The sequence below is a fragment of the Patella vulgata genome, chromosome 4 (assembly GCF_932274485.2).
Source record: "Patella vulgata chromosome 4, xgPatVulg1.2, whole genome shotgun sequence".
Classification (NCBI taxonomy): domain Eukaryota; kingdom Metazoa; phylum Mollusca; class Gastropoda; family Patellidae; genus Patella; species Patella vulgata.
The window spans coordinates 67,785,686-67,810,657 of NC_065882.2; the positions used below are offsets into that span (position 1 = coordinate 67,785,686).

At 43.3% G+C, this 24,972-nt stretch overlaps 1 long non-coding RNA gene and 49 other non-coding genes across 50 annotated transcripts; 49 read left to right on the plus strand and 1 right to left on the minus strand.

Moving 5' to 3' along the window:
* Positions 1–7,496: 7,496 nt before the first annotated feature.
* LOC126818928 (uncharacterized) lies at positions 7,497–10,111 on the minus strand. Its single transcript, XR_007679415.2, has 3 exons — positions 10,003–10,111; positions 8,243–8,412; positions 7,497–7,589 (listed from the first exon to the last, which is right to left on the minus strand). It is a non-coding gene; the product is annotated as an uncharacterized LOC126818928 (long non-coding RNA).
* A 2,377-nt stretch (positions 10,112–12,488) lies between these two features.
* Positions 12,489–12,561, plus strand: Trnav-cac (transfer RNA valine (anticodon CAC)). The gene has a single exon. It is a non-coding gene; the product is annotated as a tRNA-Val (tRNA).
* A 222-nt stretch (positions 12,562–12,783) lies between these two features.
* On the plus strand, positions 12,784–12,856 carry Trnav-aac (transfer RNA valine (anticodon AAC)). Its single transcript has one exon. It is a non-coding gene; the product is annotated as a tRNA-Val (tRNA).
* A 71-nt stretch (positions 12,857–12,927) lies between these two features.
* Trnav-uac (transfer RNA valine (anticodon UAC)) lies at positions 12,928–13,000 on the plus strand. Its single transcript has one exon. It is a non-coding gene; the product is annotated as a tRNA-Val (tRNA).
* A 227-nt stretch (positions 13,001–13,227) lies between these two features.
* On the plus strand, positions 13,228–13,300 carry Trnav-cac (transfer RNA valine (anticodon CAC)). Its single transcript has one exon. It is a non-coding gene; the product is annotated as a tRNA-Val (tRNA).
* A 222-nt stretch (positions 13,301–13,522) lies between these two features.
* Positions 13,523–13,595, plus strand: Trnav-aac (transfer RNA valine (anticodon AAC)). The gene has a single exon. It is a non-coding gene; the product is annotated as a tRNA-Val (tRNA).
* Positions 13,596–13,666: 71 nt separating this feature from the next.
* On the plus strand, positions 13,667–13,739 carry Trnav-uac (transfer RNA valine (anticodon UAC)). Its single transcript has one exon. It is a non-coding gene; the product is annotated as a tRNA-Val (tRNA).
* Positions 13,740–13,967: 228 nt separating this feature from the next.
* Positions 13,968–14,040, plus strand: Trnav-cac (transfer RNA valine (anticodon CAC)). Its single transcript has one exon. It is a non-coding gene; the product is annotated as a tRNA-Val (tRNA).
* Positions 14,041–14,262: 222 nt separating this feature from the next.
* Positions 14,263–14,335, plus strand: Trnav-aac (transfer RNA valine (anticodon AAC)). The gene has a single exon. It is a non-coding gene; the product is annotated as a tRNA-Val (tRNA).
* A 71-nt stretch (positions 14,336–14,406) lies between these two features.
* On the plus strand, positions 14,407–14,479 carry Trnav-uac (transfer RNA valine (anticodon UAC)). The gene has a single exon. It is a non-coding gene; the product is annotated as a tRNA-Val (tRNA).
* Positions 14,480–14,706: 227 nt separating this feature from the next.
* Trnav-cac (transfer RNA valine (anticodon CAC)) lies at positions 14,707–14,779 on the plus strand. Its single transcript has one exon. It is a non-coding gene; the product is annotated as a tRNA-Val (tRNA).
* Positions 14,780–15,001: 222 nt separating this feature from the next.
* On the plus strand, positions 15,002–15,074 carry Trnav-aac (transfer RNA valine (anticodon AAC)). Its single transcript has one exon. It is a non-coding gene; the product is annotated as a tRNA-Val (tRNA).
* A 71-nt stretch (positions 15,075–15,145) lies between these two features.
* On the plus strand, positions 15,146–15,218 carry Trnav-uac (transfer RNA valine (anticodon UAC)). The gene has a single exon. It is a non-coding gene; the product is annotated as a tRNA-Val (tRNA).
* A 229-nt stretch (positions 15,219–15,447) lies between these two features.
* On the plus strand, positions 15,448–15,520 carry Trnav-cac (transfer RNA valine (anticodon CAC)). The gene has a single exon. It is a non-coding gene; the product is annotated as a tRNA-Val (tRNA).
* Positions 15,521–15,742: 222 nt separating this feature from the next.
* Trnav-aac (transfer RNA valine (anticodon AAC)) lies at positions 15,743–15,815 on the plus strand. Its single transcript has one exon. It is a non-coding gene; the product is annotated as a tRNA-Val (tRNA).
* A 71-nt stretch (positions 15,816–15,886) lies between these two features.
* Positions 15,887–15,959, plus strand: Trnav-uac (transfer RNA valine (anticodon UAC)). Its single transcript has one exon. It is a non-coding gene; the product is annotated as a tRNA-Val (tRNA).
* Positions 15,960–16,186: 227 nt separating this feature from the next.
* Positions 16,187–16,259, plus strand: Trnav-cac (transfer RNA valine (anticodon CAC)). The gene has a single exon. It is a non-coding gene; the product is annotated as a tRNA-Val (tRNA).
* Positions 16,260–16,481: 222 nt separating this feature from the next.
* Trnav-aac (transfer RNA valine (anticodon AAC)) lies at positions 16,482–16,554 on the plus strand. The gene has a single exon. It is a non-coding gene; the product is annotated as a tRNA-Val (tRNA).
* Positions 16,555–16,625: 71 nt separating this feature from the next.
* On the plus strand, positions 16,626–16,698 carry Trnav-uac (transfer RNA valine (anticodon UAC)). Its single transcript has one exon. It is a non-coding gene; the product is annotated as a tRNA-Val (tRNA).
* Positions 16,699–16,926: 228 nt separating this feature from the next.
* Positions 16,927–16,999, plus strand: Trnav-cac (transfer RNA valine (anticodon CAC)). Its single transcript has one exon. It is a non-coding gene; the product is annotated as a tRNA-Val (tRNA).
* A 222-nt stretch (positions 17,000–17,221) lies between these two features.
* On the plus strand, positions 17,222–17,294 carry Trnav-aac (transfer RNA valine (anticodon AAC)). Its single transcript has one exon. It is a non-coding gene; the product is annotated as a tRNA-Val (tRNA).
* Positions 17,295–17,365: 71 nt separating this feature from the next.
* Positions 17,366–17,438, plus strand: Trnav-uac (transfer RNA valine (anticodon UAC)). The gene has a single exon. It is a non-coding gene; the product is annotated as a tRNA-Val (tRNA).
* A 228-nt stretch (positions 17,439–17,666) lies between these two features.
* Trnav-cac (transfer RNA valine (anticodon CAC)) lies at positions 17,667–17,739 on the plus strand. The gene has a single exon. It is a non-coding gene; the product is annotated as a tRNA-Val (tRNA).
* A 222-nt stretch (positions 17,740–17,961) lies between these two features.
* On the plus strand, positions 17,962–18,034 carry Trnav-aac (transfer RNA valine (anticodon AAC)). The gene has a single exon. It is a non-coding gene; the product is annotated as a tRNA-Val (tRNA).
* Positions 18,035–18,105: 71 nt separating this feature from the next.
* Trnav-uac (transfer RNA valine (anticodon UAC)) lies at positions 18,106–18,178 on the plus strand. The gene has a single exon. It is a non-coding gene; the product is annotated as a tRNA-Val (tRNA).
* A 228-nt stretch (positions 18,179–18,406) lies between these two features.
* Positions 18,407–18,479, plus strand: Trnav-cac (transfer RNA valine (anticodon CAC)). Its single transcript has one exon. It is a non-coding gene; the product is annotated as a tRNA-Val (tRNA).
* A 222-nt stretch (positions 18,480–18,701) lies between these two features.
* Trnav-aac (transfer RNA valine (anticodon AAC)) lies at positions 18,702–18,774 on the plus strand. The gene has a single exon. It is a non-coding gene; the product is annotated as a tRNA-Val (tRNA).
* Positions 18,775–18,845: 71 nt separating this feature from the next.
* Positions 18,846–18,918, plus strand: Trnav-uac (transfer RNA valine (anticodon UAC)). The gene has a single exon. It is a non-coding gene; the product is annotated as a tRNA-Val (tRNA).
* A 226-nt stretch (positions 18,919–19,144) lies between these two features.
* Positions 19,145–19,217, plus strand: Trnav-cac (transfer RNA valine (anticodon CAC)). Its single transcript has one exon. It is a non-coding gene; the product is annotated as a tRNA-Val (tRNA).
* Positions 19,218–19,439: 222 nt separating this feature from the next.
* Positions 19,440–19,512, plus strand: Trnav-aac (transfer RNA valine (anticodon AAC)). Its single transcript has one exon. It is a non-coding gene; the product is annotated as a tRNA-Val (tRNA).
* Positions 19,513–19,583: 71 nt separating this feature from the next.
* Trnav-uac (transfer RNA valine (anticodon UAC)) lies at positions 19,584–19,656 on the plus strand. The gene has a single exon. It is a non-coding gene; the product is annotated as a tRNA-Val (tRNA).
* Positions 19,657–19,884: 228 nt separating this feature from the next.
* On the plus strand, positions 19,885–19,957 carry Trnav-cac (transfer RNA valine (anticodon CAC)). The gene has a single exon. It is a non-coding gene; the product is annotated as a tRNA-Val (tRNA).
* Positions 19,958–20,179: 222 nt separating this feature from the next.
* Trnav-aac (transfer RNA valine (anticodon AAC)) lies at positions 20,180–20,252 on the plus strand. Its single transcript has one exon. It is a non-coding gene; the product is annotated as a tRNA-Val (tRNA).
* A 71-nt stretch (positions 20,253–20,323) lies between these two features.
* Trnav-uac (transfer RNA valine (anticodon UAC)) lies at positions 20,324–20,396 on the plus strand. The gene has a single exon. It is a non-coding gene; the product is annotated as a tRNA-Val (tRNA).
* Positions 20,397–20,623: 227 nt separating this feature from the next.
* Trnav-cac (transfer RNA valine (anticodon CAC)) lies at positions 20,624–20,696 on the plus strand. Its single transcript has one exon. It is a non-coding gene; the product is annotated as a tRNA-Val (tRNA).
* Positions 20,697–20,918: 222 nt separating this feature from the next.
* Positions 20,919–20,991, plus strand: Trnav-aac (transfer RNA valine (anticodon AAC)). Its single transcript has one exon. It is a non-coding gene; the product is annotated as a tRNA-Val (tRNA).
* Positions 20,992–21,062: 71 nt separating this feature from the next.
* Positions 21,063–21,135, plus strand: Trnav-uac (transfer RNA valine (anticodon UAC)). The gene has a single exon. It is a non-coding gene; the product is annotated as a tRNA-Val (tRNA).
* A 227-nt stretch (positions 21,136–21,362) lies between these two features.
* Positions 21,363–21,435, plus strand: Trnav-cac (transfer RNA valine (anticodon CAC)). Its single transcript has one exon. It is a non-coding gene; the product is annotated as a tRNA-Val (tRNA).
* Positions 21,436–21,657: 222 nt separating this feature from the next.
* On the plus strand, positions 21,658–21,730 carry Trnav-aac (transfer RNA valine (anticodon AAC)). The gene has a single exon. It is a non-coding gene; the product is annotated as a tRNA-Val (tRNA).
* Positions 21,731–21,801: 71 nt separating this feature from the next.
* Trnav-uac (transfer RNA valine (anticodon UAC)) lies at positions 21,802–21,874 on the plus strand. The gene has a single exon. It is a non-coding gene; the product is annotated as a tRNA-Val (tRNA).
* Positions 21,875–22,100: 226 nt separating this feature from the next.
* On the plus strand, positions 22,101–22,173 carry Trnav-cac (transfer RNA valine (anticodon CAC)). The gene has a single exon. It is a non-coding gene; the product is annotated as a tRNA-Val (tRNA).
* A 222-nt stretch (positions 22,174–22,395) lies between these two features.
* Positions 22,396–22,468, plus strand: Trnav-aac (transfer RNA valine (anticodon AAC)). The gene has a single exon. It is a non-coding gene; the product is annotated as a tRNA-Val (tRNA).
* Positions 22,469–22,539: 71 nt separating this feature from the next.
* Positions 22,540–22,612, plus strand: Trnav-uac (transfer RNA valine (anticodon UAC)). Its single transcript has one exon. It is a non-coding gene; the product is annotated as a tRNA-Val (tRNA).
* Positions 22,613–22,839: 227 nt separating this feature from the next.
* Trnav-cac (transfer RNA valine (anticodon CAC)) lies at positions 22,840–22,912 on the plus strand. The gene has a single exon. It is a non-coding gene; the product is annotated as a tRNA-Val (tRNA).
* A 222-nt stretch (positions 22,913–23,134) lies between these two features.
* On the plus strand, positions 23,135–23,207 carry Trnav-aac (transfer RNA valine (anticodon AAC)). The gene has a single exon. It is a non-coding gene; the product is annotated as a tRNA-Val (tRNA).
* A 71-nt stretch (positions 23,208–23,278) lies between these two features.
* Trnav-uac (transfer RNA valine (anticodon UAC)) lies at positions 23,279–23,351 on the plus strand. Its single transcript has one exon. It is a non-coding gene; the product is annotated as a tRNA-Val (tRNA).
* A 227-nt stretch (positions 23,352–23,578) lies between these two features.
* Trnav-cac (transfer RNA valine (anticodon CAC)) lies at positions 23,579–23,651 on the plus strand. Its single transcript has one exon. It is a non-coding gene; the product is annotated as a tRNA-Val (tRNA).
* Positions 23,652–24,017: 366 nt separating this feature from the next.
* On the plus strand, positions 24,018–24,090 carry Trnav-uac (transfer RNA valine (anticodon UAC)). Its single transcript has one exon. It is a non-coding gene; the product is annotated as a tRNA-Val (tRNA).
* A 226-nt stretch (positions 24,091–24,316) lies between these two features.
* On the plus strand, positions 24,317–24,389 carry Trnav-cac (transfer RNA valine (anticodon CAC)). The gene has a single exon. It is a non-coding gene; the product is annotated as a tRNA-Val (tRNA).
* A 366-nt stretch (positions 24,390–24,755) lies between these two features.
* Positions 24,756–24,828, plus strand: Trnav-uac (transfer RNA valine (anticodon UAC)). Its single transcript has one exon. It is a non-coding gene; the product is annotated as a tRNA-Val (tRNA).
* Positions 24,829–24,972: the final 144 nt, after the last annotated feature.

The window sequence follows — 24,972 nt, forward strand, 5'->3', positions numbered from 1 at the left end:
TTGAGATGTGTATTTTACATGTCAAATCATTTGCGAAGATTTATCAAAATATAACTATTGTATGTTAAGATGGATCTTATTCTGGACAAGGTTGGCCAGTAAGAAACATCACAGTATGGTAATGTATGTTTATCAACAAATGTTTCAGACACAAGCCTTAACCTTGGAACAAATTTTGCAAAAAACAGTAATCTTTAGCCCAATACCAAATATTCCTTAAAACCAGTAAAGAATCGAACTCCATGGGGTGAGTGGGAGCACAGTAATGGAATCATAGGGGCAATTACTCCGTAACCAGATCTGCAACAAGTGATTGCCAGGCAAGAGATGGATAGAGATCTTTGGGTTATAATGATGTATTTTATTTTTTTTTTTTTTATCAAAATTGGATAATTGTGACCTCTAGAAATTGTAAAGAAGTTGACCTTGTGAGAGTGAATGGAGGGGTCAACCACATTAAATTTGGGCCTATATAAATAAAAGCAAATAACTGATATCTGATTTTTATAAGATTGTCTTTGGACTGATAACATACTTCAAATTTCTCTCGACTGTAGATGCCAGCTGGATGAAAAATAAATCTCAAAACAACAGTTCAGACTTCAGACACCTTGGAAATTGCATTTTCCCATTTAATGATGTCCGTCTCTAAATCATCTAGCTATTATATTATAAATTTCATGCTCAATTTTAGTATTGAGCGCAGTTTGGGGAAAAAAAAGATAAAATAACATAAAATGTGTTTTATTTAACTATAATATATAAATGAAATGAAATGAAATGGGGTTTAACGTCCTACTGTTTTGCTCCGAACTGGGCTAATGAAGACGGGCATACGCCATACAGTGTGCTATGAGGGTAATTTTGCCCAGACAGCGGCACTACGGCCTACTCTTATATCGAATTCCAACTGTCAAGGGATTTTTTACGTGCACGCCAATGTGTACACGGGACCTCGGTTTTTCGTCTCATCCGAATGACTAGACAGCTGTCCTTGTCAGGCCCTCCGTCCTGCATCACTGACAAGGGGGAACCATGCCGGAAAATCTGGATGAACTTTCTCGGCCAATGCAGGGATCGAACACCCGACCTCCAGGCTAGCCACCATGATCCCCAACTATAATATATAAATATCAAATCTATTCAATTAACATATATAACATATAACCTAATTAACTTCGAGGTAAGGACAAACAATTGATTACTGTAAAACCCAAAACTGAGTCATGAAATAACTGTGACCAGTAAATATTACTACACTATTATTTTCATGACCATTGGTTTCTATTGATTTCACACTGCCATCTGCCAATCTGATTAAAATTCAGATCTATATTTCGTTTCCTTTCTTTTATACTTTTGATGGCCTCAACTACATGAATATCTGACCAGTTGTAGTGGGAGGTTGCATCGGGGGTCATACAAGCGGCTTTTGGCCCTATGACGTCAGGCATTTGATAAACCAATCACAGTTGATGTTTCTAGTAGGAGAGCCACAGTTCCGTGCATTGCACGCCAATAACTCGCTGCAACAGACCGTTTCATTGGCTAATCCCTCACATCAGCCAGAACACAGATTGTATAACAACTCTTCCAGAACCTAGTGTAGTAAAGACAAGTAAAACAACATTTTGAACTATAAAAAAACGAAACGAAATGGCATCTGTGTTTTAATCAGATTGTCAACCAAATAAAGTAACAATAATTCTGCTACCTATTTTGGTACATGTAAGTCTATTCCTCATGAAGGTTTTTATTTAATTTTTTTTTTACACTCAGGATTTCATAAAAATATATATATTCTGATAAAAAAAAAAGATTTTAGGGATGAAATATAGCTTAAAATGAACTTGTTTGTCTAATTCCAACCATTGTCTTACAATTTGAGATATCAGATAAGTAACTCTATAGTTATTATAAGAATTTTGGACCATGGTAATTTCTGTATGTTGATCAGTCTTAATGAGCCTGGTTGGTGCACCTTATTTCATTTCATATCTCACAAAGTTGGGTATCGTGTAGCTGTTTTAGTGGGAGTTTCTGTATTTAATGTCTAGTTTCAAACTATTGTAGGTAAATTATTCAAATTCATTTAGAATCATTAAAAAAATATTGGGTTCCTACTGTCGCATAGTTTAAAATGGTTTGTCTAGATTAGATAATGTGTGATTTGTTTACAACAGTTTACTTTCACTAGCAGTGTTGAGTAATCTATTAGTCTGTTGGTTGATCATTGTGTAAATTGTATTATAAAACATACAGATTTATTGTTTCGGTAAAAATCAGAAGTATAAAACATCAAAAACATGTGTTTAAAAATAAGATTCAGAATTACTTTTCCCTGTCCTTTTGATTTATTAGATGAACTCTTTCATTCATAGTTGTTAAACCCCAAGATGCATATGAAGGTTTGGTCTGAAATATATCTAGATAATCTATTTGTTTTATATTACATTCTTTACCTGTAATAAGAAAAAATATAAAATGTCAACTTTCATAACAGATATAAATATTATACACATTTGTGGTCAGAGTTAACCTTACACTTTGAGTATTATGGACGTAAGTTGGCACTACAGCATAATTTATTTTCAAATTCGACCCAGAAGTAAGATCTACTGAAATATACATTTATCAAGCTGAAATTTGTAATGCTACTAAAGTACAGGTGTACATGTAAGTAACACAGGTGAAAACTTATCATTTAAACTCTAAATTCATTCACTCAAATCTAGGCACTCACTAATACTCTTAATAAATCATGCGACTTTACAACACCATATGTGCATGGAACGGTTGAAACTGTGATAATATATATTTTGTCATGTACACAAATGTCTGATTGCAAAGAAATTCTATTAGATTATACTTACCATATAATTCCTCTATTACCTCTTCAGCAACAAAATGTGGTGGTCCTAAAAAAAAGTATATCAAAATTTCCTCTTATTATCAAGGCATCAAATTACTACGTGTGGTAAATATGGTAATTTGTATTTGAATAAGCACAATAATATGATTGTTAGCTGGCCAGGAAACTTAATCGGATTCAGATATATAGGAGTATGCCCTTTTTTAGCCTGGAAACAGTGCAATATCTGGTTCAATGATAAATGCACAGCAAATAATATCTGTCATAAAACTTGTAAAAAAAAGTTTAAATCACAAACCAGGATAAGCTGATTCATCATAATCCATTGTAACCAACAAGTACTGAGTACCAGCTGACATCAATGATTTTATCTTATCTGCATATCTGTCAAAAAAAAAAATTCAATATTTTACAATTTTTTAGTCATCAAAAATAGTAACAAGGGGTTGCCATGTAAGATACACCCACATTTTGCAAGAGATGGACAGAGAACAAGCTAAACAGAAAATTGATTTTTCATAATACAAGAGGCCATAATCCAGGAAGTTAGGGTCCGATTAGCATAAACATCGAGAGCATCACAGATCTTTGGCATATAAACATATATTTTAAGTTTTATCAAAATCGGATAAAAACTGTAACCTCCAGAGGGTTCACAACCTTGGTATTACATACTTTTACACTATCTGCTTATGGGATTTAGTCATTTTGTTGGGCAGTTTCCGTCTGATTTTCATGAAATTTGAATTTAACTGTCATTATGGTTTAACAGTGATATATATATATATATATTTATATATATATGAACATTTTTTTAAATCAGTTAAAAATTGTGACCTCTTTTTTGTACCATCATGGGCCATAATCCAGGAAGCTAGGGTCCGATATTTGCTAATATCAAAAGGAACCAGGATCATTGGGTTATAAACATACAAATTAAATTTGACCAAAATCGAATAAAAATTGTGACCTCTAGTGTGGCCACAAACAAATTGTGGACAGACAGAAAGGGGCGACGACAATTTACATCCACATGAAAATGTGGGTGTATAAAAACATTATAATTGGGATTATTCATGTTCTATAAAGAGCTTCAATTACATAAAATTATTATCAAACACTGAAGTTAAATATGCCATAATGACAAATAACAATATTTCATTTAAGTGTCTTCAAAGCAAAATCTGATACTTACCTATTTCTATCATCTCTATTAATAGCCACTAAAGCTCCTCGATCAAATATTCCATCTATTTCTACGTCTTCACTCCTGTTAATAATCAGTATTCTTAATCTTGTATTTCACTTAATAATATGTCCTACTGTTAATCACAATTTTATAAAACTTACAAAACCTGACCATGCAGAGTGGGGAAGCAATTTATTTGTGAATGTCATTATCTGCCAAATCTAATTTACATGTCCTCAGCCCAGAAATCTCAGTCTTTAACTTTGCTTTTTTGCCCCCCACCTTTCGAAGAAAAGCTGGGGACTAATACAATTACAATGGGTCTGTCCATCCGTCACACATTTTGGGACACAATAACTCTCCTAATTGAGGTAGAATGTTCAAACTCGGTGTAGGTGTTTATTAGGTGAATGCCTTGATGGAGATCGAAAGTGAGCATTTTCTGCTAAGGGTAAGCAGAGAAAAGCTGTTTGATTGGTTCATGCTTTGGGACACAATAACTTTAGTTCACAATAACTCTCCTTCTAATTGAGGCAGAATGTTCAAACTTAGTGTAGGCATTCATTAGGTGAATGCTTTGATGGTGTCTGAAGATGACTATTTTCTGCTTAGGGTAAGCAGAGAGATAAGCAACTTGATTGTTTGTTGCTTTGGGAAAAGATAATTTTGGTTCTAATAAAGTGAAAGTGATGGAACTTGGTGTATAGTTTCATCACATCAATACCGTGACTAAGTTTGATTGTCGAGCTTGACAACTTTGATTCTAATTGAGTAATAGTGGTGAAACTTTGTGCATAGTTTCATTTCATCAATACCTTAACAAAGTTCGATGATGAGCATTTTTTGCTTAGGCAATCTGATTGGTCGAGACTTTGGAACACAATAAATCTCCTAATTGAGTTAGAAAGAATGTTAAAATTTTTTATAGGTGTCTATTAGGTGAATGCCTGGACAGAGTTCTATCATGCGCATTTTCCACTAAGGCTAAGAAGAGATAAACAATTTGATTGGTTGAGACTTTGGAACACAATAACTTTGTTTCTAATTGGGTGAGAGCGATGAAACTTCCATTATAGAATCATTACATCAATACATTGACTAGGTTCAATAATGAGAATTTTCTGCTTAGGCTAAGTAGCGATAAGCAATTTGATTGGTCAAGACTTTGGAACATCACAACTCTGCTTTTAATTGAGGTAGAATGTTTAAACTTGAGTTAGATAATCATTATCTGATGACTGAGTTCAATGATTAACATTTCCTGCTAAAGCTAAGCAATTTCATTGGTTGATGCTTTGTTACAAGATAACTTTGATTCCAGGTACTTCAAAACCTTGACCGAGTTTGATTGTGAAAATTTTATGCTTAGACTAAGTATAGATAATCAGTTTCATTGCTCAATACTTTTGAAACAGATAAATGTGCAATTAATTAATATGTGACATCTACTTATTTGGGGATTTCGGCGGGGAAAATCAGCCTCGCTGTTGGATTGTTAATATTGTGACCATATGCTATTTAAACTAGATACACGGCCTAGTTTCTTTTGATGATTTTCAATTACTCAACCTCCAAGAGCAGTACCATGCTGAATATTCATTGTAATTCACAGAATAAACTACATGGATGTTCCTCAGGTATCTTTCCCATTCAACTGTGGAGAACTTTTCTACTGTGACATTATACTATTGAAGCTAAGGATTCACAGCTCGGCTACTAGTTACTTACTTTTTAAATTCAAAAAAGTCACAATTATACAGTTTGATTCTCCCATCTTTACTCTGAAGCAGAAAATAAAATACACATTGAGAGAAAGAGAGAGAGAGAGAGAGATAGAGAGAGAGAGAGAGAGAGAGAGAGGGGGGATATAAATCCACTAAATATGGTTTAATTTTATTTAATAATTCGCTTGCGCGTAGGCGTTTTAACAGTGATAGGAAACCGGAGGAACTAGAAAAAACACACGAGGCGGGACAGGCGACCCTACTCCTTGTCACCTACAAGTGGGGAATTGAAACTGTGCCACTTGATTCACTGACAGACCTTATGATCCAACGCACAGACTTTAAACCATTCGGCTACCCGACCCCAACCACATCAAGAAGAGATTGGACTATTTGTAAATCAGGAGTAAAATGTCTCTTCCCAAAAAATCTTGGTTATAAATTTTCAAAAGTACCTGATATGTTTCATCAGTATAAGTTGTTCCTACAGTGGAAGGTTAATTAAGCATGTAAAACTGGCTACATCTATTCACTTCTACCACACAACTCAACTAGTACAGCAGAAAAATGTTTGTGTATTATTAGCACATTCTTCTATATGATTCATTCATTTATCATTTGACTAAGTATATGTATATACATGTACAACTAGACATTTTTCAATCTAGTATGAAGGATGTTTTGTACCATTACACATGGTGTACCGGTATTTATAATTGATAACATATACCTATAATAAAATAATTAATTGTGTATTTAATTGGCTAATTGTATCCAGGTATCTTCACTGAAGTGTGCTTTTTTGAGAAAACTGTCTTATCTGAAGAAACTGGTTATGTGTTTTGTTTGTTTTGTTTTAAGTGGTAGTGTATAACAAAGTGATACTTTACAACACCCATATTAAAAATGATATGTATGATTTTCCACTTTATTTCTTTACCTTATATAGTGTTCCGTTGAATTCTTTGACATCTTCTTTAATGTACTCCAGTCCTTGTTCATCGTAAAAATCTGTAATTGCCTTGGATGCAAATTCAACTCCAATAACACTATGACCTTTATCATTCAACCTTTTAAAAAAAATACACATCATTGAGTGTTGGATGCTAGCTAACACAACATTAACCCATTGGCAGCCCTATTGCCTGGGGTAGCAAAATTATGTATTACAAAATCAATCAACACTCCAGTAATCTTAAAATCTAATAATTTTCAAAATAACAAATAAGGCACACTTGTGTCCAATCTGGTGAAAAATTTCTCCTGTTTGCGGTTTTAGAAAGATAGTGAACAACATCAGATAAGTATAAGCAATAAATCTGTCAATCATTGTAAATTTGTCTTCAAAAATTGTGAAACAGAGGTTTGATAAAAGGGAAATAACTCCCATCACTATTGATCACAATTCTATAATATTAAATAGGGAATATCCTCAGGATGCAGTTATAAAGCTCTGTGAATTTGATCTAAATGAGCTGTAAATATTGTGAACTGTCAATGAACATATGGAGATGTACTAAGATATGAACAGCAGACTCTGAGGTTGACACTATATAATAATTATTTCTTATGGTCATTACAAATATTGTACCAAAAACTCCTGATACTACCTCTCATTTTCATTTTAGGCGTTCACACAGTCAACAAATTTTTGTACTTCTTTTGTACCAAAGTCTAAATAAATATGTCAAATATTATTAAAATATATCACCATTTTATATCTACAGTTTTGCCACACATAGGTATAAATACAGTTATAGTCTCTCTACCATTTAGCATCTTTTCAAAATGTTTCTCTAAATTTCTACAAAATGAAAATGAAAATGAAAATTAATACTTTGATACAGCAATGTTAACATTTAAAGTGGCAACACTTGCACTGCTGGGTATGAGGCAGGTACTTAGTGGGCAAAATACAGGAACCTCAAGCATTCTAAGAATTGGGAGGTCCCTAGTTATATTTAACAGTATATGATAGTTATTACAGATGTAATGTTAGTCATATTTTTCAGTATGATAGTTATTACAGATGTAATGCTAGTCATTTTTTTTACAGTATGATAGTTATTACAGATGTAATGCTAGTCATTTTTTACAGTATGATAGTTATTACAGATATACTGCTAGTCATAGTACATGTATAGTATATAGTTATTATATGAAATTTTGACAGTTCATCTATCCCGGTACTTTTATCATCATGTATAACTTGTGCTACAGTGCTACCTACCAAATTTGCAAAAATTATTTCCTTTTATATGTTAGCCTAAAACTGATGGTATCAGTCTGCAAATTTAAAACTAGTCATACATACAAATTTTTGAATAAACTGGTACAAATTCAAAACAAATTTCTTTAATGGATAGCTTCAAATCATGAATTTAATAAGACTGACAGTTAGAGTCAGCGGTTTGCAGATGTGTAAAAATACAAGAGACGATCGGCAATTATACTCACGCATTAACAGCTTCATTATGAAAACCAATCCTGTTATCGGCCCATCTCTTATTCCAATCATCTAAGCTATTTTCTGTATTCTCCATTTTCTTGGCTTGTGAATCATCACTGCTATCATTTGCAGCATTTTGACTTTTGTTTTCCTCATTCCTCATCTTGGAAGTTATCTACTATAAAAGAATATCAAAAAATTAAATTCTATTAAATATGGTATTTACAAAGATATGATGTCATTCTCTGCAGACAGTATAAACAATCCAGCACCATCTACAGCCTAAAATTTCCATAAAATATGACCGAACCAAAGCCAAGAGATTAAATACCATACCGGTATCATTTATATTTTGTTTTTTTAATTAAATCTTAAATAATCAATTTGAGTAGGCCTACATTTTAGTGAGGTGGCTAGGTCATTTTGGGACTAACATAAGGTTCCATTTTTTTCAATAATTCGCTTGCACATAGGGGTATTTAGCAGTGGAAGGAAACCGGAGGACCCAGAGAAAACCCATGTGGTTGGACAGGCGACCCTACTCCTTGTCACGTACAACCGGGGAATCGAAACAACGCCAGACTGATCAATGACATCCCTTATGCACTGTGATCCAGAAGTAGTCCTAAATATTGAGTTTTAAAACTGTTGGGAAAAATATGAATGTATGTCAAGTGATTTATATTCAATTTTTGAAAAAAAATAATATTGTAGGCCTAATTTCTAATCAACAAGCCAACAGTGAGGCTGATGTCCCCCGCCGAAATCCCCAAATAAATAGATAACACATATTAATTTTAACAAGTTTGAACATTCTAGCTCAATTAAAAGTTATCGTGTCCCAAAGCATCAACCAATCAAATTGCTTATCTCTGCTTACCCTAAGCGGAAAATGCTCATCTTCGAACTCCATCAAGGCATTGACCTAATCAACACATACACCAAGTTTGAACATTCTAGCCCAATTAGGAAGAGAGTTATCGTGTCCCAAAGCATCAACCAATCAAATTGCTTATCTCTGCTTACCCTAAGCGGAAAATGCTCATCTTCGAACTCCATCAAGGCATTGACCTAATAAACACATACACCAAGTTTGAACATTCTAGCTCAATTAGGAAGAGAGTTATTGTGTCCCAAAAAGTGTGACGGACAGACAGACAGACGGACGAACCCATTTTAATAGTCCCCTGCTTTCTTCGAAAGGCGGGGGACAATTATGTTCGGTGAAATATGTGAACAGTTCAAATTGAACAGCAGTTTTTTAAATTATTATTTTGTCGATTGTGAATCAGCCTTTACTAATTATTGCTTCACATTGTGTTGTCTAGGATATGCTTTTATTTGTTCATTACAGAATGATACCCGAAACCATAGGCTAGGGAGTAAAGGGACGTACATGACTCGTATACTGATTATAAAATGTTAAAATTGTGTCTTAAATATTGGATATTAGGATCCTATTTTTTCACGGCAAGATAAAAACATCAATATTGATTGAAATTGATCAATATTGAATTCTAATTTGTGTATTAAATTTCGAATATTATGGAAAATATTGAGTTAGACGAGACCTAGCTACTTTTAGTAAGTTACTTAGTTGAAAAATGACGTCGCATAATATTAATATTCCTAACTTTGATATAATAATAAACCTAGAATAGACATGTCAATTAGGCCTAAAACGAATTTAACAGCAAACGTGTCATCCATTAATTCTTGTAACAAATTTGAAAAAAAAAGGGTTTACTTTGACCATTCCGAGACTTACAGATTAATTGTTCCACTTGTTGTAGCTTTGCCTTTTTTTTTACTTGTCTACTTGCGCATTAATCTGGACTAATTTGCTTCGCTAGTACCACGACTCTTAACACAGGGAAGGCAAAATCTGGAGTATTGTTTTACCGTGAACACAAGTCAACAATAGGTTCTTGACAGATGGTAGGGGTAAGCCTAGCCAGTGAAATATCTAAGAAAAAAAAACCCTAATTCCTACAAAATGAACCAACCGCATTACTGGTGTTTACAACATTAATTTCTCCAATTTTAATCTAATCTAAATACCTCAATGAACTTCCTTGCAGCTTATTCTTTTTAATCGGCACAGTAGACGATGAATCGCGTTCTCACCAAACCCATTTGATTGGGTAAAATCACCGAGCTAAAAATATAGAATCTATATTTAGCATCATTTTAAGTGTCTTTATGGAGAACCAGCTCAACCAAAAATAAAGTATCCATAGTAAAAATATTATGATTAAAATTAAACTACAAAATCAATGGTAGCTCGAGTTTCTGATCTATAAATTTCATTCTAAGTAGCAAAGTCCGATTATTTTTCTAAACAATGGCAATATGGCTATTAAAACATTTGAAGGTCCACCTTGCCTCTATACCTACCATTACTTTTACAGTAATTATTTTAAATAAAAGGTTAAAAAAAACCTCGAGTTTCTTGGTGGATACGCACGTTACATCATCAAGTCCCCGAGACATGAATGCGTTTCTAACTAATACCTAAGATCGAAAAACACCAAGAGAACATTCCAGTAATTTTCGATCTTCCAAAAGGACAACTTGTCTGAACCACGACATGTTATATGAATAGCTAAAAATTTCAAGTCCTTTAAAACAGTCCACCACTTTAACATTTAAAATCGTGTATGGTTTGCAGATCCTATTTTAAGTAACAATAATAATAATTTATTTATCATTCTATACAGCTAAAATCATATAATATTATGTTGGAAAAATAAAAATGATTTCTGGCCTTAATTGACCTACGACACACGACTACTTGAAACATATTTAATTCTTTTAGTTCAATAAAATATAGTTTTCACTTAAAACTTAAACTTCAACGCATATTATATTCTAACGTTTTGTTTGTTTGTTTGGGTTACATAAAAAATTTCAGAGACTGCCTTCGGTTCATCATCTTAAACAAGTAATTTCCCAGGCTTTAATTGTTTCTGTGTGTTTGCGTTACAATACACCATAATTATTGGATACGGTTCTTATTAATCTACCAACGTTAAAGCTCCTAGGATGAATGTTTTATAAATATTTTTATTTATATACATATAAGGTATAAATTGTCTTTATAATTAGAAACCTGATCTAATATTTTTAATTCTGAATACTAATTATATAACCCCATAAAATCCGCTTTACATTAATCAGTAGAATGCCACGTATAGCCTAAAAATCATTTCACCCCTGAAAAGAATGTCTTTGTATCTTCTCAGTGTCGTTTATTCAGTGTATAAAACTGGATCGCCCATCGTATTTTGTTCAGTGTCCTAAAATTTAAATCTTTTTTGTTTCTTTAAATGTTGCCAATTGTCCCCCTTTCTTTCGACTTAAACCCAACCTGGAGTCGATCGATCTATATATCCTCAACCCATTTTTTCTTTATAACATGATTATAAATTTTCTTAAATAACCGGGGACATGTTGTAGTAATATCATATTCATAAGTAAACGCTATATCCAATTTGATAACTTAATTATTAATATAAATACTCTGGAAGAGAATACGCGAAACTGGGTGTACGTGGCCAATTTTCCCCATTGACTTTACTTTATATCGACATCGTTCATTCTCGTCTCTTTGACCGGCACTAACCTTTCCCCATATTTTCGTTGTGTTGAACGCTTTCTACCACTGATAAAGAAAAACACGTGGCAACCCCTTGCCTTGATAAAAAATACACGTATGAGGTTCACAAATAGTAAATTAAAATTAAATTAAAAACATTTATGGATATACTAATTCTGAATTTATTAACATGCTTGATAACGATTGTATCGAAACGTAGCATGTTAATAAATTCAGAAGTAGTATAGCCATATATAAGTGTTTTCAATTTGTGAAATATATTTCTATAGGCCTATCCTATGTCTTATAAGGATTAGGCCTATCCTATGTCTTATAAGGATTATAGCATAATAGTACATATATCAGCTCGGTTCGACCTGCATTTCAACGTAACCAACCTCATAACTCTCTTATCCTTCCGCCTATAAATCATGAATATCAACCAAAACCTTGCAGGAAATGTGTATTCAAACCTTTTCCTTCGAGTCTATACCAAAAAGTCAACAACAATCGCTGTGCAAAAGGGGCAAAAGGGAGAGACAGACTATTAACAGCTCTTGCACTACATTCGTAGGTAACCAAAGTAGTACTTCAAGTATCAGCAAAGGGCACATACATATTTTTCATTTGCTTCCCATGTTTTATATGAATCAAGTGGTTCGGTAGTGTAGTGGTTATCACGCTCGCCTCACACGCGAGAGGTCCTGGGTTCGACCCCCAGCCGAACCAAACGTTTTAAGTGGGGAGGCGGTAAATGAGATTGGCCGAGTGGATTAATCCCGCTGTAACAACATGCCGGAGAGATGACGAAAGCGGCGGAGCGTTACCGGTAGTCGCGGCTTATCAAAACATGTGGCTTCTTTGGACTTGTCGAAAGCTGCCGTGAAGGATGAAGATGGTGTCTTTTTGTTTTGGGCAGTGTGACACCTAATCTGGAATAGAAACGGGCAGGGTTTCGTGGTGTAGTGGTTATCACGTCTGCTTAACACGCAGAAGGTCGCGAGTTCGAGCCTCGCCGAAACCTTGGAATTTTTGTTTCCCCGGTCCAAGAGAAGCCATATAAACTTAATTGTCAGTCCAGAAAGCTAGTCTGTCGGTTCTGTGGTGTAGTGGTTATCACGTCTGCTTTACACGCAGAAGGCCGCGAGTTCGAGCCTCGCCAGAACCTGTCATTTTGGTAGCCGACGCATCGTGCTGCAGTTGAAACCGCGTGCAATCACAGAGTGGTTATGGCCGACTGCCGGCGAATTTCAGCTGCATTGGAAGGCCGCATCAGCGGGCAAACCCGCCTGCTCGGTTTGGTGGCGAGTTCCGTCTCCCCCCCCCCTCCTTTTTCTCTTTCTGGTGGCAGCGCGAAAATGGCTTCAGCCCTGCATCTAAAAGGGAGAATCAAGGGGTTCGGTAGTGTAGTGGTTATCACGCTCGCCTCACACGCGAGAGGTCCTGGGTTCGACCCCCAGCCGAACCAAACGTTTTAAGTGGGGAGGCGGTAAATGAGATTGGCCGAGTGGATTAATCCCGCTGTAACAACATGCCGGAGAGATGACGAAAGCGGCGGAGCGTTACCGGTAGTCGCGGCTTATCAAAACATGTGGCTTCTTTGGACTTGTCGAAAGCTGCCGTGAAGGATGAAGATGGTGTCTTTTTGTTTTGGGCAGTGTGACACCTAATCTGGAATAGAAACGGGCAGGGTTTCGTGGTGTAGTGGTTATCACGTCTGCTTAACACGCAGAAGGTCGCGAGTTCGAGCCTCGCCGAAACCTTGGAATTTTTGTTTCCCCGGTCCAAGAGAAGCCATATAAACTTAATTGTCAGTCCAGAAAGCTAGTCTGTCGGTTCTGTGGTGTAGTGGTTATCACGTCTGCTTTACACGCAGAAGGCCGCGAGTTCGAGCCTCGCCAGAACCTGTCATTTTGGTAGCCGACGCATCGTGCTGCAGTTGAAACCGCGTGCAATCACAGAGTGGTTATGGCCGACTGCCGGCGAATTTCAGCTGCATTGGAAGGCCGCATCAGCGGGCAAACCCGCCTGCTCGGTTTGGTGGCGAGTTCCGTCTCCCCCCCCCCCTCCTTTTTCTCTTTCTGGTGGCAGCGCGAAAATGGCTTCAGCCCTGCATCTAAAAGGGAGAATCAAGGGGTTCGGTAGTGTAGTGGTTATCACGCTCGCCTCACACGCGAGAGGTCCTGGGTTCGACCCCCAGCCGAACCAAACGTTTTAAGTGGGGAGGCGGTAAATGAGATTGGCCGAGTGGATTAATCCCGCTGTAACAACATGCCGGAGAGATGACGAAAGCGGCGGAGCGTTACCGGTAGTCGCGGCTTATCAAAACATGTGGCTTCTTTGGACTTGTCGAAAGCTGCCGTGAAGGATGAAGATGGTGTCTTTTTGTTTTGGGCAGTGTGACACCTAATCTGGAATAGAAACGGGCAGGGTTTCGTGGTGTAGTGGTTATCACGTCTGCTTAACACGCAGAAGGTCGCGAGTTCGAGCCTCGCCGAAACCTTGGAATTTTTGTTTCCCCGGTCCAAGAGAAGCCATATAAACTTAATTGTCAGTCCAGAAAGCTAGTCTGTCGGTTCTGTGGTGTAGTGGTTATCACGTCTGCTTTACACGCAGAAGGCCGCGAGTTCGAGCCTCGCCAGAACCTGTCATTTTGGTAGCCGACGCATCGTGCTGCAGTTGAAACCGCGTGCAATCACAGAGTGGTTATGGCCGACTGCCGGCGAATTTCAGCTGCATTGGAAGGCCGCATCAGCGGGCAAACCCGCCTGCTCGGTTTGGTGGCGAGTTCCGTCTCCCCCCCCCCTCCTTTTTCTCTTTCTGGTGGCAGCGCGAAAATGGCTTCAGCCCTGCATCTAAAAGGGAGAATCAAGGGGTTCGGTAGTGTAGTGGTTATCACGCTCGCCTCACACGCGAGAGGTCCTGGGTTCGACCCCCAGCCGAACCAAACGTTTTAAGTGGGGAGGCGGTAAATGAGATTGGCCGAGTGGATTAATCCCGCTGTAACAACATGCCGGAGAGATGACGAAAGCGGCGGAGCGTTACCGGTAGTCGCGGCTTATCAAAACATGTGGCTTCTTTGGACTTGTCGAAAGCTGCCGTGAAGGATGAAGATGGTGTCTTTTTGTTTTGGGCAGTGTGACACCTAATCTGGAATAGAAACGGGCAGGGTTTCGTGGTGTAGTGGTTATCACGTCTGCTTAACACGCAGAAGGTCGCGAGTTCGAGCCTCGCCGAAACCTTGGAATTTTTGTTTCCCCGGTCCAAGAGAAGCCATATAAACTTAATTGTCAGTCCAGAAAGCTAGTCTGTCGGTTCTGTGGTGTAGTGGTTATCACGTCTGCTTTACACGCAGAAGGCCGCGAGTTCGAGCCTCGCCAGAACTTGTCATTTTGGTAGCCGACGCATCGTGCTGCAGTTGAAACCGCGTGCAATCACAGAGTGGTTATGGCCGACTGCCGGCGAATTTCAGCTGCATTGGAAGGCCGCATCAGCGGGCAAACCCGCCTGCTCGGTTTGGTGGCGAGTTCCGTCTCCCCCCCCCCCCTCCTTTTTCTCTTTCTGGTGGCAGCGCGAAAATGGCTTCAGCCCTGCATCTAAAAGGGAGAATCAAGGGGTTCGGTAGTGTAGTGGTTATCACGCTCGCCTCACACGCGAGAGGTCCTGGGTTCGACCCCCAGCCGAACCAAACGTTTTAAGTGGGGAGGCGGTAAATGAGATTGGCCGAGTGGATTAATCCCGCTGTAACAACATGCCGGAGAGATGACGAAAGCGGCGGAGCGTTACCGGTAGTCGCGGCTTATCAAAACATGTGGCTTCTTTGGACTTGTCGAAAGCTGCCGTGAAGGATGAAGATGGTGTCTTTTTGTTTTGGGCAGTGTGACACCTAATCTGGAATAGAAACGGGCAGGGTTTCGTGGTGTAGTGGTTATCACGTCTGCTTAACACGCAGAAGGTCGCGAGTTCGAGCCTCGCCGAAACCTTGGAATTTTTGTTTCCCCGGTCCAAGAGAAGCCATATAAACTTAATTGTCAGTCCAGAAAGCTAGTCTGTCGGTTCTGTGGTGTAGTGGTTATCACGTCTGCTTTACACGCAGAAGGCCGCGAGTTCGAGCCTCGCCAGAACCTGTCATTTTGGTAGCCGACGCATCGTGCTGCAGTTGAAACCGCGTGCAATCACAGAGTGGTTATGGCCGACTGCCGGCGAATTTCAGCTGCATTGGAAGGCCGCATCAGCGGGCAAACCCGCCTGCTCGGTTTGGTGGCGAGTTCCGTCTCCCCCCCCCCTCCTTTTTCTCTTTCTGGTGGCAGCGCGAAAATGGCTTCAGCCCTGCATCTAAAAGGGAGAATCAAGGGGTTCGGTAGTGTAGTGGTTATCACGCTCGCCTCACACGCGAGAGGTCCTGGGTTCGACCCCCAGCCGAACCAAACGTTTTAAGTGGGGAGGCGGTAAATGAGATTGGCCGAGTGGATTAATCCCGCTGTAACAACATGCCGGAGAGATGACGAAAGCGGCGGAGCGTTACCGGTAGTCGCGGCTTATCAAAACATGTGGCTTCTTTGGACTTGTCGAAAGCTGCCGTGAAGGATGAAGATGGTGTCTTTTTGTTTTGGGCAGTGTGACACCTAATCTGGAATAGAAACGGGCAGGGTTTCGTGGTGTAGTGGTTATCACGTCTGCTTAACACGCAGAAGGTCGCGAGTTCGAGCCTCGCCGAAACCTTGGAATTTTTGTTTCCCCGGTCCAAGAGAAGCCATATAAACTTAATTGTCAGTCCAGAAAGCTAGTCTGTCGGTTCTGTGGTGTAGTGGTTATCACGTCTGCTTTACACGCAGAAGGCCGCGAGTTCGAGCCTCGCCAGAACCTGTCATTTTGGTAGCCGACGCATCGTGCTGCAGTTGAAACCGCGTGCAATCACAGAGTGGTTATGGCCGACTGCCGGCGAATTTCAGCTGCATTGGAAGGCCGCATCAGCGGGCAAACCCGCCTGCTCGGTTTGGTGGCGAGTTCCGTCTCCCCCCCCCCCTCCTTTTTCTCTTTCTGGTGGCAGCGCGAAAATGGCTTCAGCCCTGCATCTAAAAGGGAGAATCAAGGGGTTCGGTAGTGTAGTGGTTATCACGCTCGCCTCACACGCGAGAGGTCCTGGGTTCGACCCCCAGCCGAACCAAACGTTTTAAGTGGGGAGGCGGTAAATGAGATTGGCCGAGTGGATTAATCCCGCTGTAACAACATGCCGGAGAGATGACGAAAGCGGCGGAGCGTTACCGGTAGTCGCGGCTTATCAAAACATGTGGCTTCTTTGGACTTGTCGAAAGCTGCCGTGAAGGATGAAGATGGTGTCTTTTTGTTTTGGGCAGTGTGACACCTAATCTGGAATAGAAACGGGCAGGGTTTCGTGGTGTAGTGGTTATCACGTCTGCTTAACACGCAGAAGGTCGCGAGTTCGAGCCTCGCCGAAACCTTGGAATTTTTGTTTCCCCGGTCCAAGAGAAGCCATATAAACTTAATTGTCAGTCCAGAAAGCTAGTCTGTCGGTTCTGTGGTGTAGTGGTTATCACGTCTGCTTTACACGCAGAAGGCCGCGAGTTCGAGCCTCGCCAGAACCTGTCATTTTGGTAGCCGACGCATCGTGCTGCAGTTGAAACCGCGTGCAATCACAGAGTGGTTATGGCCGACTGCCGGCGAATTTCAGCTGCATTGGAAGGCCGCATCAGCGGGCAAACCCGCCTGCTCGGTTTGGTGGCGAGTTCCGTCTCCCCCCCCCCCTCCTTTTTCTCTTTCTGGTGGCAGCGCGAAAATGGCTTCAGCCCTGCATCTAAAAGGGAGAATCAAGGGGTTCGGTAGTGTAGTGGTTATCACGCTCGCCTCACACGCGAGAGGTCCTGGGTTCGACCCCCAGCCGAACCAAACGTTTTAAGTGGGGAGGCGGTAAATGAGATTGGCCGAGTGGATTAATCCCGCTGTAACAACATGCCGGAGAGATGACGAAAGCGGCGGAGCGTTACCGGTAGTCGCGGCTTATCAAAACATGTGGCTTCTTTGGACTTGTCGAAAGCTGCCGTGAAGGATGAAGATGGTGTCTTTTTGTTTTGGGCAGTGTGACACCTAATCTGGAATAGAAACGGGCAGGGTTTCGTGGTGTAGTGGTTATCACGTCTGCTTAACACGCAGAAGGTCGCGAGTTCGAGCCTCGCCGAAACCTTGGAATTTTTGTTTCCCCGGTCCAAGAGAAGCCATATAAACTTAATTGTCAGTCCAGAAAGCTAGTCTGTCGGTTCTGTGGTGTAGTGGTTATCACGTCTGCTTTACACGCAGAAGGCCGCGAGTTCGAGCCTCGCCAGAACTTGTCATTTTGGTAGCCGACGCATCGTGCTGCAGTTGAAACCGCGTGCAATCACAGAGTGGTTATGGCCGACTGCCGGCGAATTTCAGCTGCATTGGAAGGCCGCATCAGCGGGCAAACCCGCCTGCTCGGTTTGGTGGCGAGTTCCGTCTCCCCCCCCCCCTCCTTTTTCTCTTTCTGGTGGCAGCGCGAAAATGGCTTCAGCCCTGCATCTAAAAGGGAGAATCAAGGGGTTCGGTAGTGTAGTGGTTATCACGCTCGCCTCACACGCGAGAGGTCCTGGGTTCGACCCCCAGCCGAACCAAACGTTTTAAGTGGGGAGGCGGTAAATGAGATTGGCCGAGTGGATTAATCCCGCTGTAACAACATGCCGGAGAGATGACGAAAGCGGCGGAGCGTTACCGGTAGTCGCGGCTTATCAAAACATGTGGCTTCTTTGGACTTGTCGAAAGCTGCCGTGAAGGATGAAGATGGTGTCTTTTTGTTTTGGGCAGTGTGACACCTAATCTGGAATAGAAACGGGCAGGGTTTCGTGGTGTAGTGGTTATCACGTCTGCTTAACACGCAGAAGGTCGCGAGTTCGAGCCTCGCCGAAACCTTGGAATTTTTGTTTCCCCGGTCCAAGAGAAGCCATATAAACTTAATTGTCAGTCCAGAAAGCTAGTCTGTCGGTTCTGTGGTGTAGTGGTTATCACGTCTGCTTTACACGCAGAAGGCCGCGAGTTCGAGCCTCGCCAGAACCTGTCATTTTGGTAGCCGACGCATCGTGCTGCAGTTGAAACCGCGTGCAATCACAGAGTGGTTATGGCCGACTGCCGGCGAATTTCAGCTGCATTGGAAGGCCGCATCAGCGGGCAAACCCGCCTGCTCGGTTTGGTGGCGAGTTCCGTCTCCCCCCCCCTCCTTTTTCTCTTTCTGGTGGCAGCGCGAAAATGGCTTCAGCCCTGCATCTAAAAGGGAGAATCAAGGGGTTCGGTAGTGTAGTGGTTATCACGCTCGCCTCACACGCGAGAGGTCCTGGGTTCGACCCCCAGCCGAACCAAACGTTTTAAGTGGGGAGGCGGTAAATGAGATTGGCCGAGTGGATTAATCCCGCTGTAACAACATGCCGGAGAGATGACGAAAGCGGCGGAGCGTTACCGGTAGTCGCGGCTTATCAAAACATGTGGCTTCTTTGGACTTGTCGAAAGCTGCCGTGAAGGATGAAGATGGTGTCTTTTTGTTTTGGGCAGTGTGACACCTAATCTGGAATAGAAACGGGCAGGGTTTCGTGGTGTAGTGGTTATCACGTCTGCTTAACACGCAGAAGGTCGCGAGTTCGAGCCTCGCCGAAACCTTGGAATTTTTGTTTCCCCGGTCCAAGAGAAGCCATATAAACTTAATTGTCAGTCCAGAAAGCTAGTCTGTCGGTTCTGTGGTGTAGTGGTTATCACGTCTGCTTTACACGCAGAAGGCCGCGAGTTCGAGCCTCGCCAGAACCTGTCATTTTGGTAGCCGACGCATCGTGCTGCAGTTGAAACCGCGTGCAATCACAGAGTGGTTATGGCCGACTGCCGGCGAATTTCAGCTGCATTGGAAGGCCGCATCAGCGGGCAAACCCGCCTGCTCGGTTTGGTGGCGAGTTCCGTCTCCCCCCCCCCCTCCTTTTTCTCTTTCTGGTGGCAGCGCGAAAATGGCTTCAGCCCTGCATCTAAAAGGGAGAATCAAGGGGTTCGGTAGTGTAGTGGTTATCACGCTCGCCTCACACGCGAGAGGTCCTGGGTTCGACCCCCAGCCGAACCAAACGTTTTAAGTGGGGAGGCGGTAAATGAGATTGGCCGAGTGGATTAATCCCGCTGTAACAACATGCCGGAGAGATGACGAAAGCGGCGGAGCGTTACCGGTAGTCGCGGCTTATCAAAACATGTGGCTTCTTTGGACTTGTCGAAAGCTGCCGTGAAGGATGAAGATGGTGTCTTTTTGTTTTGGGCAGTGTGACACCTAATCTGGAATAGAAACGGGCAGGGTTTCGTGGTGTAGTGGTTATCACGTCTGCTTAACACGCAGAAGGTCGCGAGTTCGAGCCTCGCCGAAACCTTGGAATTTTTGTTTCCCCGGTCCAAGAGAAGCCATATAAACTTAATTGTCAGTCCAGAAAGCTAGTCTGTCGGTTCTGTGGTGTAGTGGTTATCACGTCTGCTTTACACGCAGAAGGCCGCGAGTTCGAGCCTCGCCAGAACCTGTCATTTTGGTAGCCGACGCATCGTGCTGCAGTTGAAACCGCGTGCAATCACAGAGTGGTTATGGCCGACTGCCGGCGAATTTCAGCTGCATTGGAAGGCCGCATCAGCGGGCAAACCCGCCTGCTCGGTTTGGTGGCGAGTTCCGTCTCCCCCCCCCCTCCTTTTTCTCTTTCTGGTGGCAGCGCGAAAATGGCTTCAGCCCTGCATCTAAAAGGGAGAATCAAGGGGTTCGGTAGTGTAGTGGTTATCACGCTCGCCTCACACGCGAGAGGTCCTGGGTTCGACCCCCAGCCGAACCAAACGTTTTAAGTGGGGAGGCGGTAAATGAGATTGGCCGAGTGGATTAATCCCGCTGTAACAACATGCCGGAGAGATGACGAAAGCGGCGGAGCGTTACCGGTAGTCGCGGCTTATCAAAACATGTGGCTTCTTTGGACTTGTCGAAAGCTGCCGTGAAGGATGAAGATGGTGTCTTTTTGTTTTGGGCAGTGTGACACCTAATCTGGAATAGAAACGGGCAGGGTTTCGTGGTGTAGTGGTTATCACGTCTGCTTAACACGCAGAAGGTCGCGAGTTCGAGCCTCGCCGAAACCTTGGAATTTTTGTTTCCCCGGTCCAAGAGAAGCCATATAAACTTAATTGTCAGTCCAGAAAGCTAGTCTGTCGGTTCTGTGGTGTAGTGGTTATCACGTCTGCTTTACACGCAGAAGGCCGCGAGTTCGAGCCTCGCCAGAACTTGTCATTTTGGTAGCCGACGCATCGTGCTGCAGTTGAAACCGCGTGCAATCACAGAGTGGTTATGGCCGACTGCCGGCGAATTTCAGCTGCATTGGAAGGCCGCATCAGCGGGCAAACCCGCCTGCTCGGTTTGGTGGCGAGTTCCGTCTCCCCCCCCCCTCCTTTTTCTCTTTCTGGTGGCAGCGCGAAAATGGCTTCAGCCCTGCATCTAAAAGGGAGAATCAAGGGGTTCGGTAGTGTAGTGGTTATCACGCTCGCCTCACACGCGAGAGGTCCTGGGTTCGACCCCCAGCCGAACCAAACGTTTTAAGTGGGGAGGCGGTAAATGAGATTGGCCGAGTGGATTAATCCCGCTGTAACAACATGCCGGAGAGATGACGAAAGCGGCGGAGCGTTACCGGTAGTCGCGGCTTATCAAAACATGTGGCTTCTTTGGACTTGTCGAAAGCTGCCGTGAAGGATGAAGATGGTGTCTTTTTGTTTTGGGCAGTGTGACACCTAATCTGGAATAGAAACGGGCAGGGTTTCGTGGTGTAGTGGTTATCACGTCTGCTTAACACGCAGAAGGTCGCGAGTTCGAGCCTCGCCGAAACCTTGGAATTTTTGTTTCCCCGGTCCAAGAGAAGCCATATAAACTTAATTGTCAGTCCAGAAAGCTAGTCTGTCGGTTCTGTGGTGTAGTGGTTATCACGTCTGCTTTACACGCAGAAGGCCGCGAGTTCGAGCCTCGCCAGAACCTGTCATTTTGGTAGCCGACGCATCGTGCTGCAGTTGAAACCGCGTGCAATCACAGAGTGGTTATGGCCGACTGCCGGCGAATTTCAGCTGCATTGGAAGGCCGCATCAGCGGGCAAACCCGCCTGCTCGGTTTGGTGGCGAGTTCCGTCTCCCCCCCCCTCCTTTTTCTCTTTCTGGTGGCAGCGCGAAAATGGCTTCAGCCCTGCATCTAAAAGGGAGAATCAAGGGGTTCGGTAGTGTAGTGGTTATCACGCTCGCCTCACACGCGAGAGGTCCTGGGTTCGACCCCCAGCCGAACCAAACGTTTTAAGTGGGGAGGCGGTAAATGAGATTGGCCGAGTGGATTAATCCCGCTGTAACAACATGCCGGAGAGATGACGAAAGCGGCGGAGCGTTACCGGTAGTCGCGGCTTATCAAAACATGTGGCTTCTTTGGACTTGTCGAAAGCTGCCGTGAAGGATGAAGATGGTGTCTTTTTGTTTTGGGCAGTGTGACACCTAATCTGGAATAGAAACGGGCAGGGTTTCGTGGTGTAGTGGTTATCACGTCTGCTTAACACGCAGAAGGTCGCGAGTTCGAGCCTCGCCGAAACCTTGGAATTTTTGTTTCCCCGGTCCAAGAGAAGCCATATAAACTTAATTGTCAGTCCAGAAAGCTAGTCTGTCGGTTCTGTGGTGTAGTGGTTATCACGTCTGCTTTACACGCAGAAGGCCGCGAGTTCGAGCCTCGCCAGAACCTGTCATTTTGGTAGCCGACGCATCGTGCTGCAGTTGAAACCGCGTGCAATCACAGAGTGGTTATGGCCGACTGCCGGCGAATTTCAGCTGCATTGGAAGGCCGCATCAGCGGGCAAACCCGCCTGCTCGGTTTGGTGGCGAGTTCCGTCTCCCCCCCCCCTCCTTTTTCTCTTTCTGGTGGCAGCGCGAAAATGGCTTCAGCCCTGCATCTAAAAGGGAGAATCAAGGGGTTCGGTAGTGTAGTGGTTATCACGCTCGCCTCACACGCGAGAGGTCCTGGGTTCGACCCCCAGCCGAACCAAACGTTTTAAGTGGGGAGGCGGTAAATGAGATTGGCCGAGTGGATTAATCCCGCTGTAACAACATGCCGGAGAGATGACGAAAGCGGCGGAGCGTTACCGGTAGTCGCGGCTTATCAAAACATGTGGCTTCTTTGGACTTGTCGAAAGCTGCCGTGAAGGATGAAGATGGTGTCTTTTTGTTTTGGGCAGTGTGACACCTAATCTGGAATAGAAACGGGCAGGGTTTCGTGGTGTAGTGGTTATCACGTCTGCTTAACACGCAGAAGGTCGCGAGTTCGAGCCTCGCCGAAACCTTGGAATTTTTGTTTCCCCGGTCCAAGAGAAGCCATATAAACTTAATTGTCAGTCCAGAAAGCTAGTCTGTCGGTTCTGTGGTGTAGTGGTTATCACGTCTGCTTTACACGCAGAAGGCCGCGAGTTCGAGCCTCGCCAGAACTTGTCATTTTGGTAGCCGACGCATCGTGCTGCAGTTGAAACCGCGTGCAATCACAGAGTGGTTATGGCCGACTGCCGGCGAATTTCAGCTGCATTGGAAGGCCGCATCAGCGGGCAAACCCGCCTGCTCGGTTTGGTGGCGAGTTCCGTCTCCCCCCCCCCTCCTTTTTCTCTTTCTGGTGGCAGCGCGAAAATGGCTTCAGCCCTGCATCTAAAAGGGAGAATCAAGGGGTTCGGTAGTGTAGTGGTTATCACGCTCGCCTCACACGCGAGAGGTCCTGGGTTCGACCCCCAGCCGAACCAAACGTTTTAAGTGGGGAGGCGGTAAATGAGATTGGCCGAGTGGATTAATCCCGCTGTAACAACATGCCGGAGAGATGACGAAAGCGGCGGAGCGTTACCGGTAGTCGCGGCTTATCAAAACATGTGGCTTCTTTGGACTTGTCGAAAGCTGCCGTGAAGGATGAAGATGGTGTCTTTTTGTTTTGGGCAGTGTGACACCTAATCTGGAATAGAAACGGGCAGGGTTTCGTGGTGTAGTGGTTATCACGTCTGCTTAACACGCAGAAGGTCGCGAGTTCGAGCCTCGCCGAAACCTTGGAATTTTTGTTTCCCCGGTCCAAGAGAAGCCATATAAACTTAATTGTCAGTCCAGAAAGCTAGTCTGTCGGTTCTGTGGTGTAGTGGTTATCACGTCTGCTTTACACGCAGAAGGCCGCGAGTTCGAGCCTCGCCAGAACCTGTCATTTTGGTAGCCGACGCATCGTGCTGCAGTTGAAACCGCGTGCAATCACAGAGTGGTTATGGCCGACTGCCGGCGAATTTCAGCTGCATTGGAAGGCCGCATCAGCGGGCAAACCCGCCTGCTCGGTTTGGTGGCGAGTTCCGTCTCCCCCCCCCTCCTTTTTCTCTTTCTGGTGGCAGCGCGAAAATGGCTTCAGCCCTGCATCTAAAAGGGAGAATCAAGGGGTTCGGTAGTGTAGTGGTTATCACGCTCGCCTCACACGCGAGAGGTCCTGGGTTCGACCCCCAGCCGAACCAAACGTTTTAAGTGGGGAGGCGGTAAATGAGATTGGCCGAGTGGATTAATCCCGCTGTAACAACATGCCGGAGAGATGACGAAAGCGGCGGAGCGTTACCGGTAGTCGCGGCTTATCAAAACATGTGGCTTCTTTGGACTTGTCGAAAGCTGCCGTGAAGGATGAAGATGGTGTCTTTTTGTTTTGGGCAGTGTGACACCTAATCTGGAATAGAAACGGGCAGGGTTTCGTGGTGTAGTGGTTATCACGTCTGCTTAACACGCAGAAGGTCGCGAGTTCGAGCCTCGCCGAAACCTTGGAATTTTTGTTTCCCCGGTCCAAGAGAAGCCATATAAACTTAATTGTCAGTCCAGAAAGCTAGTCTGTCGGTTCTGTGGTGTAGTGGTTATCACGTCTGCTTTACACGCAGAAGGCCGCGAGTTCGAGCCTCGCCAGAACCTGTCATTTTGGTAGCCGACGCATCGTGCTGCAGTTGAAACCGCGTGCAATCACAGAGTGGTTATGGCCGACTGCCGGCGAATTTCAGCTGCATTGGAAGGCCGCATCAGCGGGCAAACCCGCCTGCTCGGTTTGGTGGCGAGTTC